At 43.8% G+C, this 12,452-nt stretch overlaps 1 long non-coding RNA gene across 1 annotated transcript in view; it reads left to right on the top strand.

The window, feature by feature from the left end:
- Positions 1 to 2,307: 2,307 nt before the first annotated feature.
- LOC146799579 (uncharacterized) overlaps positions 2,308 to 12,452 on the top strand; it is a 75,604-nt gene continuing 65,459 nt past the window's right edge. Inside the window, exons 1-2 of the long non-coding RNA XR_014969283.1 lie at positions 2,308 to 2,344; positions 2,428 to 2,485. This is a non-coding gene — a long non-coding RNA (uncharacterized LOC146799579). The remainder of the gene's footprint in view (positions 2,345 to 2,427; positions 2,486 to 12,452) is intronic.

Consider the following 12,452-nt stretch of genomic DNA (forward strand, 5'->3'; position numbering starts at 1 on the left):
CACATTCTGAGGGTATTGAGGCGATTGAATGGGCATTGCTCCAAATGGACACCATTCCTGCAAACAAAATTTTTCTCTTGGAACTTTTGCACTTTTGTTTATTTCACAGTTACTTTACATGGAAAAATAAATTTTTTCTCCAAACCCACGGAACATCTATGGGTTTTGCGGGAGCTCCGAGCTACGCAAACATCTATATGATGAAATTTGAACAGGAGAACATTCTTAATGACAGTGAATGGACAGATCATCTTGTCATATATCGCAGATATATTGATGATATTTTTATCATGTGGAAAGGCAACAGACAGATATTGGAATCAAAATTGGCAGCTCTAAATGATTTCAATCCCAGAATCCAGTTCACACACACATTGGATAAACCTTCAATTTCGTATCTTGATGTACATATAGAACTATCATCTAACCACCTGGCAACCTCTTTGTTCAAAAAACCTACAGATTGTAATAACACGCTCCTCTACGACAGTTTTCACCCTCACTCATTGAAACGCCATCTCCCTTATTCTCAATTTTTGAGATTCAAACGTATCATTTCTGATGACGCACAATTACACACTACCCTTGAAGAGACTAAAACTCGTTTCTTGGCACGTAGTTATCCCAATCAACTTATTGAAGCTTCAGTTCAACGTCTGAACCAGGTGTCCCGATCAACACTTCTGGAGAAACGCATTAAACCTCCTCAATCTAGGGAAGTCTATGTGTCTAAATTCTCGACCCTCTCTCCTGCCATCAAAAAAACAATCCTCAACAGATGGGATATTCTTCAGAGTGAACCGGATTTTGGGAATTTGTTCACTCATCCACCGCTTTTTGCATACAAACGTTCTAACAATCTCAAGGAACTTCTCAAAAAACGAGAACCTTACACTGATGTGACATTCAAAGGAATGACTAGATGTTACAATTGCTCACACTGTAATAACGTTATTACAGGTGTGTCTCTGGCTCACCCCTGGTCGGGTAAGCCCATTAAGTTCAATTTCACTGCAAATTGCAACACTGCAAATGTCATATACCTTATTCGATGCCCCTGTGGCCTATACTATGTAGGCAAAACTGAGAGATCTGTACGCATTCGCATCACGGAGCACAAAAGCCGTATCCGAACTAGATCCACATCGTCACCACTGGCTAGTCATTGGAGTGATCTACATCACACGATCCCTCAACTCAAATTCAGTGTTATTGAAGTTGTTCAACATTGCAATGATCGTGACATGAGTAAATTCATTGTACAAAGGGAGTCCTTTTGGATTCGGTATCTCAATACCTTGAGTCCCAAAGGTCTCAATGACAAAATTGAATTTGCTTGTTTCCTGTAGACATTTTCATTCAATAACAAGAGGGTGGTCACAGTAGTCCCCATTCAGCATTTGAGCACTCACAGGTCCCACTTGTCACCCATTCATTTTTTATATATACACGTGGGCCTTTAGCCACATATAGATTCTTGTCCTTATTTGCGTATATTTACGTGCAAAATAGTCAGGACTGCATATATTATACTGGGAGACGCGTCATTTGCACCTCCTAATTTGTTTACACACACATTGGCATGTACTTACATCTCAAATGGGTAACGTCATCATTTATGTGTTTTGTTTCATTATTTGTTATGATATGTTGGTAGAATTGTCATTCTTCACATTTTGTAGATTGTAAATAGGCAGGACGCCTATAACATCAGTTTCTATGGTTAGAGCTATTGTTATTAATTTTTGTGGATTCAATTTACAATAAGATAATATGTTCGCCCTGTGGACCTTTATTATTTTGTGAGATTGTAAATAGGCAGGATGTGTTACAGTTGCCCAAACTTCGTACGTTCCAAAACACTGTTGCATGTTTATTCGCTTTCTTGTCTTCTTTTGTTTCCTGTTGCATTCGTATTTCACTTCTGAACCTAATATGGCCGCCACTGTCCTTCGTGTTTATAAGCCCCTCTTCTGTTGCATTTGTTTCCCACTTCCCAACTTAATATGGCCGCCACTGTTTTTCGTGTTTATAAGCCCCTCCTCACTTTCGTACACTGCTGTTTTCACTCGTGATCCCGTATCCAACTGGAATCCACGTGTGGATCTACTTACTGCCCTATGAACCAACTGATTATTTTTGCAGATATCTGCAGTCACCTTCAGGTACCATGACTGACTTGTTTATAGTCTTTAGTTGTTGCGGCGCATACACCGCTGTGTTTAATCTTCCTCATTCGTTACTTGCAGGTTTCTACCTTTTCCATCACAGCGCTGTTCCCGCGCCATTGCTAATACAGTTTCCGACTGTTTTTCACTGTCCGTTAGGGCCGATATAATTCTTGGTAAGCGCTTTCATGTCCATTTCATCATCTCATCAGTTTCTCGTTGTTACTTTTTGTTAATACTACGCTCCTATTCTTTTTAGATCGTGTTTCTCATCGTTTACAACTTTGGATTAATTCTAGAGACTCTAGCTTTTCCAGGTATTTATCCGCCGTTCTGGTTTGGTGGTGGTTTTATGCTGGTACTTGTGCACGTGTGACGACCTTTAGTTAGACATGGTGTCTTTCACTTTCTTGTTTACAATCACGCTGCTCTCTTGCTGGGACCACACCCCCTCCTGGTCTACACTTGATAACGACACAATCCAATTCTCCACTGCCCCATTTTGTTGCAAAACCCATGTGACGCCAGAATTGCCTTCTGTAAAACTTTTAAACTGTTGCTCTTGGTCAGTTATTATGCACATGATTGATTGATGTTTTACTTTTAGATATCCCCTGAAGAAGGGCGAACATCGCGCCCGAAATGCATTGGGAAAATGGGAAAATCAAGCTATACTATATGTAATATAGAATATTGTACACATGAATCTTCAATTTTGCTTTGATTTTGGCAGAAGTGTGAATAAATTTACACTGTCATAAGAACAAAAGATGATTTATTATTTTCACTTATAAATAATCAACAGATGGTTATATGGTGTATACCACTTACTGTTTGGCTAAATAGATAAATGATGTTTCACTTGTTTTTTACTCAGCTTTGAGTTACATGAGTAGTGCATTCCCTGTCTAGAGCACTCCGCTCTAGTCTCTTACTCTTCAGACCCTCTGGCATCCAACCAAAGGTCTGCCTCCAAAGGAAGCTCTCTGGAACCAGAGAACTCACACTCCACCGGGTGTTGGCATAGCTCTGGGAAACAGGGACTTAAAATATGCTCTCCAACAAATGAATCACACAGCCCCCCACAGTTGTTAACCAAGCTACCTTTTGCCTCACCCTCCAGTGCCTCACACAAGTACCCCACACCAATCCTGAGATTGGCAAGACAGTATCTGACTGTCTCTGTCACACAACTCACACTCTTCTGGGTGGTCTTCACACTCACACACCAAGGTTTATACCATGGGGGAACCCCTCTCCCTGTACCTCTCATCTAGGGTCAGTAGAGTGTCCCTCCCACCACTAGGAATATGGTCCCCTGTGCCAGTTCCCCAATCTACTTCAGGGAAACTGCACTCCACTGGAACTACATCATAAACCTGAACCCCCTGGTGAATGTCAACCCCCTCCTTCAAGTCAGGTGCCACATCTCTGGGTGTTTGTACCTTTCTCTCAGCACTAGAAACTACAATCTTGCTGCCACCATCTGAGCTGGACTCCACCTCCAACTCAGCAAAGCTCACTTCTTGAGCTACCCATTTTTCTTCTTCAGCTGAGACACTCATGGCCTCAAGCCTCTCGAGCTCCAAATCAAGCTCCCTCATCCTTAGTTCATGTGCCAAGGTCAATTTAAATTCTTCCAAGGCATACATCTTCTTGCTCTCTTCTACTTTGTTCTGGGTTTCTATTTCCATCAGCTTCAACTCAAGCCTCATAACTTCTAACTCATGATCTCTAACCCTTTGGTTTTCCTCCAACTCCTCTGGGGAAAAACTTCTAGCTGAATGGTTGCTGCCAGCCCTGGATGCTGCTCTGGACACAGGCATATCCTGTGACCTGAAACCACCTGCTTGTGCATCCTCATCCACCTCTGCATCACCTGTCTCCCCAGCCGCTTTTGCTTCCCACCAGGCCCTTAAGGTCTTCCGTAGCTCCTCCTTCCTGGACATCCAAAGATCCTGCAGAACTGCTTGAGTTGACCTAATTTGTAATCACTTAACATTTCAATATCAAACTCCAGTTCTGCAACATCACTTGCTGCTTTACCCTTCTGAGACATGATGCCTGGATGACTCAAGGATCAGATCAAAAATAGAACCAAAACAAAACACGGTATGTGGTTGCGTAGTGGTCTGCACTTAAACTAGTGATGTACACCAATTACTGTGGGTCAAGTACAAATACAAGTTCAAATCCTCACTGCTGACCACCAATGTTAGATCTGGGGGTCTCTAGTTGGCAGGGTAGGTACCACTGTTCAAGTAGGGACCCTTGCTTCTAGTCAGAGAAAGGGGGATACACTGTTAAGATAACCCCTGCTCACCCTCTAGGTAGCTTGGCCTGAGCAGTCTAGGCTATCAAAGGCAATGTGTAAAGTATTTGTACCAACACTCACAGTAACACAGTGAAACACCACAGATTTACTCCACACCAGTTTTAGAAAAATAAGGTATCTTTACTAAAAACTTCACAAGACCAAATACTACAGAAAAACTAACATACAATTAAAAAGGTTACTTTAAAGATAGTTCAAGAGTTTGCAGAAAGTACTCCAGGATGTAAAAATCAGTGTCCTGCACAATGCGACTCTCAATGCACAAAATGCGACACTCTCGTGCCCAACAGTACCTGTAGTTGCGTTAAGGTTCCCAAAAGCTATAACAAGGAAGATGGCAAAGGCGATGCGATACTCCTGAGACCTTGGGGAGGCTTTGCAGCAGCCCTGCTTCACACAGCAGAGCTGGGTGCGCCGGCTCCGATCTGTAGGGGGAGGATGCGATGACTTTGGCTTTCGTTGCGTAGGTTTCCTAGGGGGAAGCTTCACGCACAGGTACGATGCGACGATCTTCGGTGCGGTGCGATGCGCGGCGCAACGCTGACTTCTGGCGCCGCAACCCTCGATGCGTCATGGGACGGGACTCTGCGTCGACACACGCAGCGACTGGATACTTTCACGCACCGGCAGTGGTGCGCCACGCAAACTGGTTCTGCGACGACCCTTGCAGCATCAGGAATCTTCACGCACCGGGACGATGCTCGACGCACTCGGCGATGCGGGGATTCCGGGTGCTGCGATGACGCCCCGCTGAAATTCTCCTCGCACTCTCGCTCTTGCGACTCACAACCGGATGATACGTCTCTCAAATGGATGATGCGATGGGTACCAGTTACTCTTGTTCACGCTTCTGCTTTCCAGCTCCCAAACACAGCAAAACGACCTCCTGAGGCCCCAAGACTAGGCAAGCACTCCAAGGCAGGTCAGAACTCCCTCAGCAGAGTTCCTGGGGAGCTGGTGGTGAAGTCCTTTTGTTCCTGGGACTTCTTAACAGGTAGCCAGCTCTTCTCAGGCCCTTGGAGATCAGAATCAAAAGAAGGGGACACAGCAAAGTCCTTCCCCTCTCCTTGGCAGCAAAGCAAAACAGCAAGCAGGCAGTCTTCTCCTCTTCAGTTCCTTCCAGCTTTCTCCTTGGCAGAGGTTCCTTCTTAGTTCCACAGTGATCTAAAATTTAGGTGTCTGGGTTCTCTTCTTATACCCCTCCAAGTCTTTGTCTCTCTTTGTTCCAGCGGGGGGATTCCCCTGCTCAAACCGGTTCCTGGGTGTGCTCTGCCCTGGAGCACCTGGTTCCTTTCAGAGTGAGGGGCAGGGTCGTTAGACGCTCAGCAGGAGGTGGAGCCTTCTTTGTGCTGGCAGAGGCAGAGTCCTCAGCCTGGCCAGCAGGGGGTGGAGCCAGCATTGTGCTGGCAGAAGCACCCCTACTCAAACCCAGGGGCTACTCCTCCCACCCATTTAGAGCAGATCTCCCTATTCACCCTGCTGCTAACTCATCCAGACTCCTGGAGCCACCTAGCCATTCACATGAAACCAGTCAGCCAATCTGCACACAGGCACACAGGAAGGTTAAACAGGAGAATAGCTACTTTCTAAAAAGTGCTATTCTCACCCATTGAATTTTAAAAAACCATCTTGCTAAAAAGATGTATAATTAAATTCTGAACACAGAGATACCAAACTTGAATTTTCTATCTTGCCTTTAGGGGAAGATAGGCATGTAAACAGCCTCCCCCATTCTGTCCTATGGGCAAGATAGCCTCTCAGCAGTGAAAAACTAAAATGGCTGTAATTCACTACCAGGGCATGTTACACACCTCAGTACATGCCCCACCTTTCAGATACACTGCACCCAGCTCAGGGGGGTACCTAGGGCCACCATAGGGATGCCTGACATGTACAGAAAGGGAAGGATAAGGCCTGGTCAGTGGTTGCACTGGCCAGGTCAACATGGCAGTCCTGGACTACACATAGGCACTGCAAGCAGGCCTAAGACATCATTTTAGGGCTACTCCTGTGGGTGGCACAATCAGTGCTGCAGCCCACTAGTAGCATTTGAATCACCAGCCCTGGCACACTCAGTGCACTTTACTAGGAGCTAACAGGTGAAACAAATATACCAATCATGGATAACCAATCAATATAACAATTTATACAGGGAGCATATGCACTTTAGCACTGATCAGCAGTGGTAAAGTGCCCAGAGTCCTATTGCCAACAACCACGGGTCAGAAAAAATAAAGGAGGAAGAAGCAAAAAGTTTGGGGATAACCCTGCAAAAAGGGCCATTTCCAACAGTCATGATCAACAGTGTTGTAAAAAGTGTAATGATGTGGAAATTTTCAAATGAAGGAAAGATGGTTGTGATGTTTAGAAAAAATGAAGCTCGATATGAGTGGGAGAGAGTTTTGGTTAGAGGGCATTCTTCAGAATTTGGGATCTAATAGGATTTTGATACTGAGTTAGAGGGGAGTTCTTTAAAGCAGTGCTATTTGATGTTTTTGGGGACAAAAGAGAGACATCAGGGTGCTGTATTAAAAATATGGTTTTCGGACCTGACCCTTTCTGTAGGGTCGCCTCCAAAATCTGCCTTCCTTTGCTGTACTCATTTGTGTTGGCTTTAGGACTCTGGTCACTTATACACCCAGTAGCAAGTGGTAGAGTGCGTTGTGCTCTCTTCTTTAAACAGAGTAAAACTGGTATATACCTGATTGGCCCATTTAATTACATTGTGTGTCACTTGTATATGACACTACATGCATCAATTAACTGTAAATTAAATTGAATGGCAAAAATGAGCTGTAGTGTTCATTGTGCCAGCCAATAAAGTAACACTGTAAAATATGCATCAGTCCTATCACTGCATCCTGTAGTGCAGGTTTAAAACTACTATTTTAACCTTGCAAAATAAGCCTTCCGCCAGGCCTAAGCCTCCTTTTTAAAATGTATTTGTCCCCCTGAAGGCTAATAGCGCAGGTTATATAACACTTAGGACATGTGTACTTAAGTTTTTCATGTGCTGGCAGTAAAACACTCCTGGAGATGTTTTTCACTGTAGCAAGGCCATCTCTCCCATATACTAACACTGGGCTACATTGTTACTCTTAATACGTAATATCAATTTTGGAGAAGGTAAGGAAATACTTCTTCCACTCATTTGAGCAAATAATGTATAATTCTCTTTAGCTGTAAAGTGGGAATTTAAGCTTCTATTCTAAAAATGCCACTTTAAGGAAGGTGGCATTTTTCTGCCTCAATCAAATGTGCTTTTCTGCTAAGGTCCAGGGTCACATGACTGTGAATGGCTCTACAGTGGTGAGCTGCATATTCTTTCCAGACGTGGGGAAAAAAGAGCCTTGGGAGTAGGACAAGGTGCTCCTCTCTAAGCAGGATGACCTCTAGATTGTACTCCGCCCTTCCTGTGCTTCAACGGGTAGTCTAGGAGCTGTGCCCATACCCTTCCTGACATCTGAAGCTACCTGCCCTGCCATAGACAATTGAAGCTCACACCTAGCCTGCCCACCTTTGTCCTCCTAAAAGGTTTGGAGCCAAACCAAGGAAAGGGCGGAAGGTTAGACAAAGGGGACATGCCCCACCCACAGGCTGGCACTGGTTAGAATGGCACCCTTAGAACCTCTAGTCAGAGCACTCCTGGACCTATGGAAGGTTCAGAAGAAAGGACTGCTCTGCTGTCTGAAGACTGGGCATACATGCCTTGTACTGAGAAGCATCAGAAGTGACTCCAGTTGGCTGACCTCCTGTTTGAGCTAAAGAGACACAATAAGTTTACAGAGTCTTTCTCTGCAACAAACTTGACGACTGTCTGGCAATTGGACCTGCCTGAGCCCTGCTGCTTGCTTCTGCTGGAGGGAGTTCTGATCCCCAAGAGATATCCCTAGGTCCTGGGCACTTGGCTGCCATCAGAGTGTACTCAAAACTGAGTTACTGGCGAATATACAGAAATTTGGGACACTACATGACTGAGTGGGTTCCTCACGTCAGCTATGATCACTGCATCTCCAACCAATGTGAAGTTCCAACAATGACTTGCTCTTTGCGCCAAACAGTGACCACCTGAGTCTCCTGCCTACGTGAATGTCCTGCAGCAACCAGCTCCTCACACTGACAATAAGCTCCATCCAAGACTCCTCAAGTGGACTCGGACTACCATGATCCCTGTATCTGACCTGTGCTCCATCGCAGTCAACCTGAACTTGTGACTTTGACCTAGTACAGTATGGCCCGATACCTGTGATTGCCGATTTGTGCTTTTTGGTGCTATTCTCACATGAAAAATTTAGAAATTCATAACTTCACTCCTACGGATTTCATTTTTTGTTCTTTTGGTGCCATGTTTATTAAAATGTACTCTATTTTTCTAAATTCACTTTATTGCTGTTTGAGTGCTCCATAAATACTTTACACATTGCCTCTAAATTAAGCCTGACAGGTTTGTGTTTAGTAATGGAGTAGGGCCCCACCGCTCTCAACTGATAACCCAATTTCTTACAACAGTGTACTGTTCCACTCTGCACTGAAACTCACACTTGAGTGTATCCTGGTCTCAGACCAAACAGCATGCCATGCCACAACAAATCCACTTTTTCAGTACCAACTCGAACCGGTGCCTGCTCTGGGGACCGCGTGTTAGTAAAAAGTGGACCCGCTGTTTCAAGTGACCTCTCCAGCTTTCACTGTGGAGGTGGCAACGCAGCCGGCACTTTAAAGGTAAAAGAGATCCACCTCTAGGCAAGTGCAGCTAACAACTGCACCCACCTGAAAGGTGTTGCCCCTCATTCTCCCTTCCAAGAGGTGCACTCGGGACGCACTGAATGTGTTCTATCTCTATGTTGCCAGTGCGCCATCTGACGGCCTCTTTGCCTCCGTGCTCACATCTATAATACAATGGGGGGTTCACAGGCAAAGGATTCCTTCATTTTCATGGGACAATAAAGGAATTCCCCATTGAGATCACACTGGCATACATTTTGTGCTGGCACAATCTTTATTACTGAAGTGGCCACAGGAGCATCTAAAGCCCTTCTTTAATATCAAAGCTTGGTGCACATGTTAGGTGCACCCATAGTGCACTTTCTTTAATGCAGCCGTAGATTTGAGTTGGACGGGATGAGGGAGCAGCAGATGTTTGTTTTTAAGTAAGGGGAAAAAATAGCTCACATGCAGCAAACATAAACATCAGGTACTAGAGATTCTCTAAATAAGCTAGAAAGATGATTGTGTGATGGAGGGAGTGGGTTTTGGAAACATTTGGTTCTAATTTGGGGCAAATTATTTGGAGGAAGTCCCGCTGATCCAGCGGTGAACCAGCAACAGATACTCCAATACCATATACTCACCTGGGCCCATAAAACACACAATTCACACACAGCCTGGTGCTAACCACTAGAGTCAAGGTTTTATGATTTTATCATTTCAAGATTAGTCGCCTGTCGTTCTCAACTAATCTTTCACTGATCAAAAAGTTCTTTCCTCTGGTCAATGGACAATTAGTTGAACTAGTTGATGGTGAAATGACATAAATTATTTCTCTATTGTGATGAAATAACCACAGACTCGGGGAAAAGTTTAAATCTTTACCTAAATTAATTTCATGTGAACCATTTCTCAAAGTACAGTACAGCCTCCGTAACTCATAGGAAGAAAAATTCAATTTATCAATCAAGGAAACAAATATATCATACTCTGCAATGACGTTGCTCAGAAAGGAGAGGATAGAGAGAAAAGCACATCTGCACATTCATGAAAATATATTTACCTAGGATGGTGTGAAAACCAACCCCCTGGCCAAGGAGCTGGGAAGGGTCCCCCGCGAAAGATCAGGCGACAAAGGCTTCCGGACAGGAATCAGGACAGGATAGATGACCTCTCTGTCACCGACGCTTGCGTAGCACCCCTCTATGACACTCTCTTCCTCCTCGAGACTCTTCTGCGATCTTCTTCTAAATTAATTTTAGGCTAGATGATTCTGCATTCGATTCTTCATCACTCCGACAGCATCCCGAGCTCTGCAGCATTCAGCAAATCTCCATCTGACTAACTAACTAAGACTACCTCAATTATACTTTTTGGTATTCATGTTCCACCCATTAACATTTCAATATCATAAAAATACTAACTCTGATTGGACAGGCAAGGGGGAATGATCATCACAACATGCTTATTTTTCATCTTAGTCTATCAGTCTATTGTTCAAAGATCTCACCCCTTAATTTCTATTCACAAATCTCTATTCCCACCTGTATTCACATCTTATTTAGACACAAAAGTATAATTTTCATGTATTCCCATTCATTCAGAGGACTTCGGTGCTGGTTCCCAGGGTATGTATCTTTTGCGTCCTTGGACTGTGTTCCAGAGTCACATCACTTCTTCCGGCTCAATCACACCACGCATGTGCGGAGGTCAGGTGGGTTACAGACTCTGGATTCGTACAAAAGGCCCAAATGCATACTAATAGGAAAGTCAGAAAGACAAATATTAATTTCAAAATAAAATGGTTTCACTGTATACCACCTATATCTACTCTAAACCCCTTTTATCCATTATTGCTTTACCCGCGTTAGCATTAGAAAAATAGCTTGGTTTAATTTCTGCAAAGCAGATGCAAAGCATGTGAGCTTTCTAGCAGCCATTTTAATAGCGTCTGCGCAGGCGCCAGAAATTCCCTCCAAGCGACAGCTCATCATACTGCGTAGATGCAGTTTACACATGCGCAATAAAGATTTCCCGTTAGCGGCCATTTTAGAAAATTGCTCGAGTTACTTATTAGTAAGACACGTAGGCAAGGTTCTCTGTCTTTTATGTCAAATGTGGTGCGTATTAATTTACACTGTACATAGTTAATACAAGGTTAGAAGTTAAATGAGAGGATTGCTTCAGAGCAAGTCTCTTTTCTATGAGTCCTTGCTCCATCACCACCGTGATTGGTGACATTGCACACAATATGGTGTTTGAGATATTCTTTGTGGCAAGTAGAGAGGGAGTTAAGACTGGGGAAGGGACTTCTTAGGCTAAAGGTGAGGGTGTTGGGAGGAGCTCAATATTTTTCTTGCTTGGAGGTCTTTTGTTCTCAACCGAATTAATGAGGACATAGGTAAACAAAAAATTGCAATTGGACGGAAACAGCACTGCTGATGGTATAGTTTTGGACTTGAGTTTTGTCTGTCATAGCTTTATGTTAAAGGGTGTACATGGACGTTCAACTTTTAATTTCTCTGTGTGTGTTGTAGGAAGCTAGCTATGTATATACTATAACAAAATAAGGTATAGTGTGCACAGAGTCCAGTGGATCCCCAAAGGTAGGCAGAGGTTAAAATAGGCCGTACCTTACACTCTATTTGTGGTAGTGTGCGCGAGCAGTAAGGCCTGATCAGAGAGTAGTGCTAAGCATTTATTGTACAACTCAGGCAAGAAATGCTTTCACTCACTCAAGGTCTGAAATCTCACCAATTGGTTTGTATAAAAATATTATTTAGTTATATTGATTTTCTAGAACCAAGCCAGGCCTGGTACAGGTAAGTATAAGAATAATTTGCAAGCATATGTAGTGTAAATACAGTTCGGGTGCAGTGAATTAGTTACAGTGAATTACTTTGTATTTGCAGATAGTCAGAATTAATTTGCAATTACTTTTCTTACACAGAAAGGTATCTCTAGATACAAGGCTGGTTCATTTCCTGAGGGACAGAAAAATGAGACAATGCATTTTGGAAACTTAATACAGGCTTACAGTACTACTCATGAGCCACATTTAGTCCTGGGGAGGCAGAACTGAGTTTACAAGTCAGAGGGTAAGATTCGGTCAAATGGGCACTCAAGTCGCACCGCCAGAGGCAAAGAAGTGGCCGGGTGAAGAGGGCAAAGACCAGACGTTAGCCAACGGATTAAGCACGGTCGTGGGCTTGTGGACCGTGGCAAGCAGGCCACCAGATTTG

Source organism: Triturus cristatus, chromosome 9, assembly GCF_964204655.1.
Source record: "Triturus cristatus chromosome 9, aTriCri1.1, whole genome shotgun sequence".
Lineage (NCBI taxonomy): Eukaryota > Metazoa > Chordata > Amphibia > Caudata > Salamandridae > Triturus > Triturus cristatus.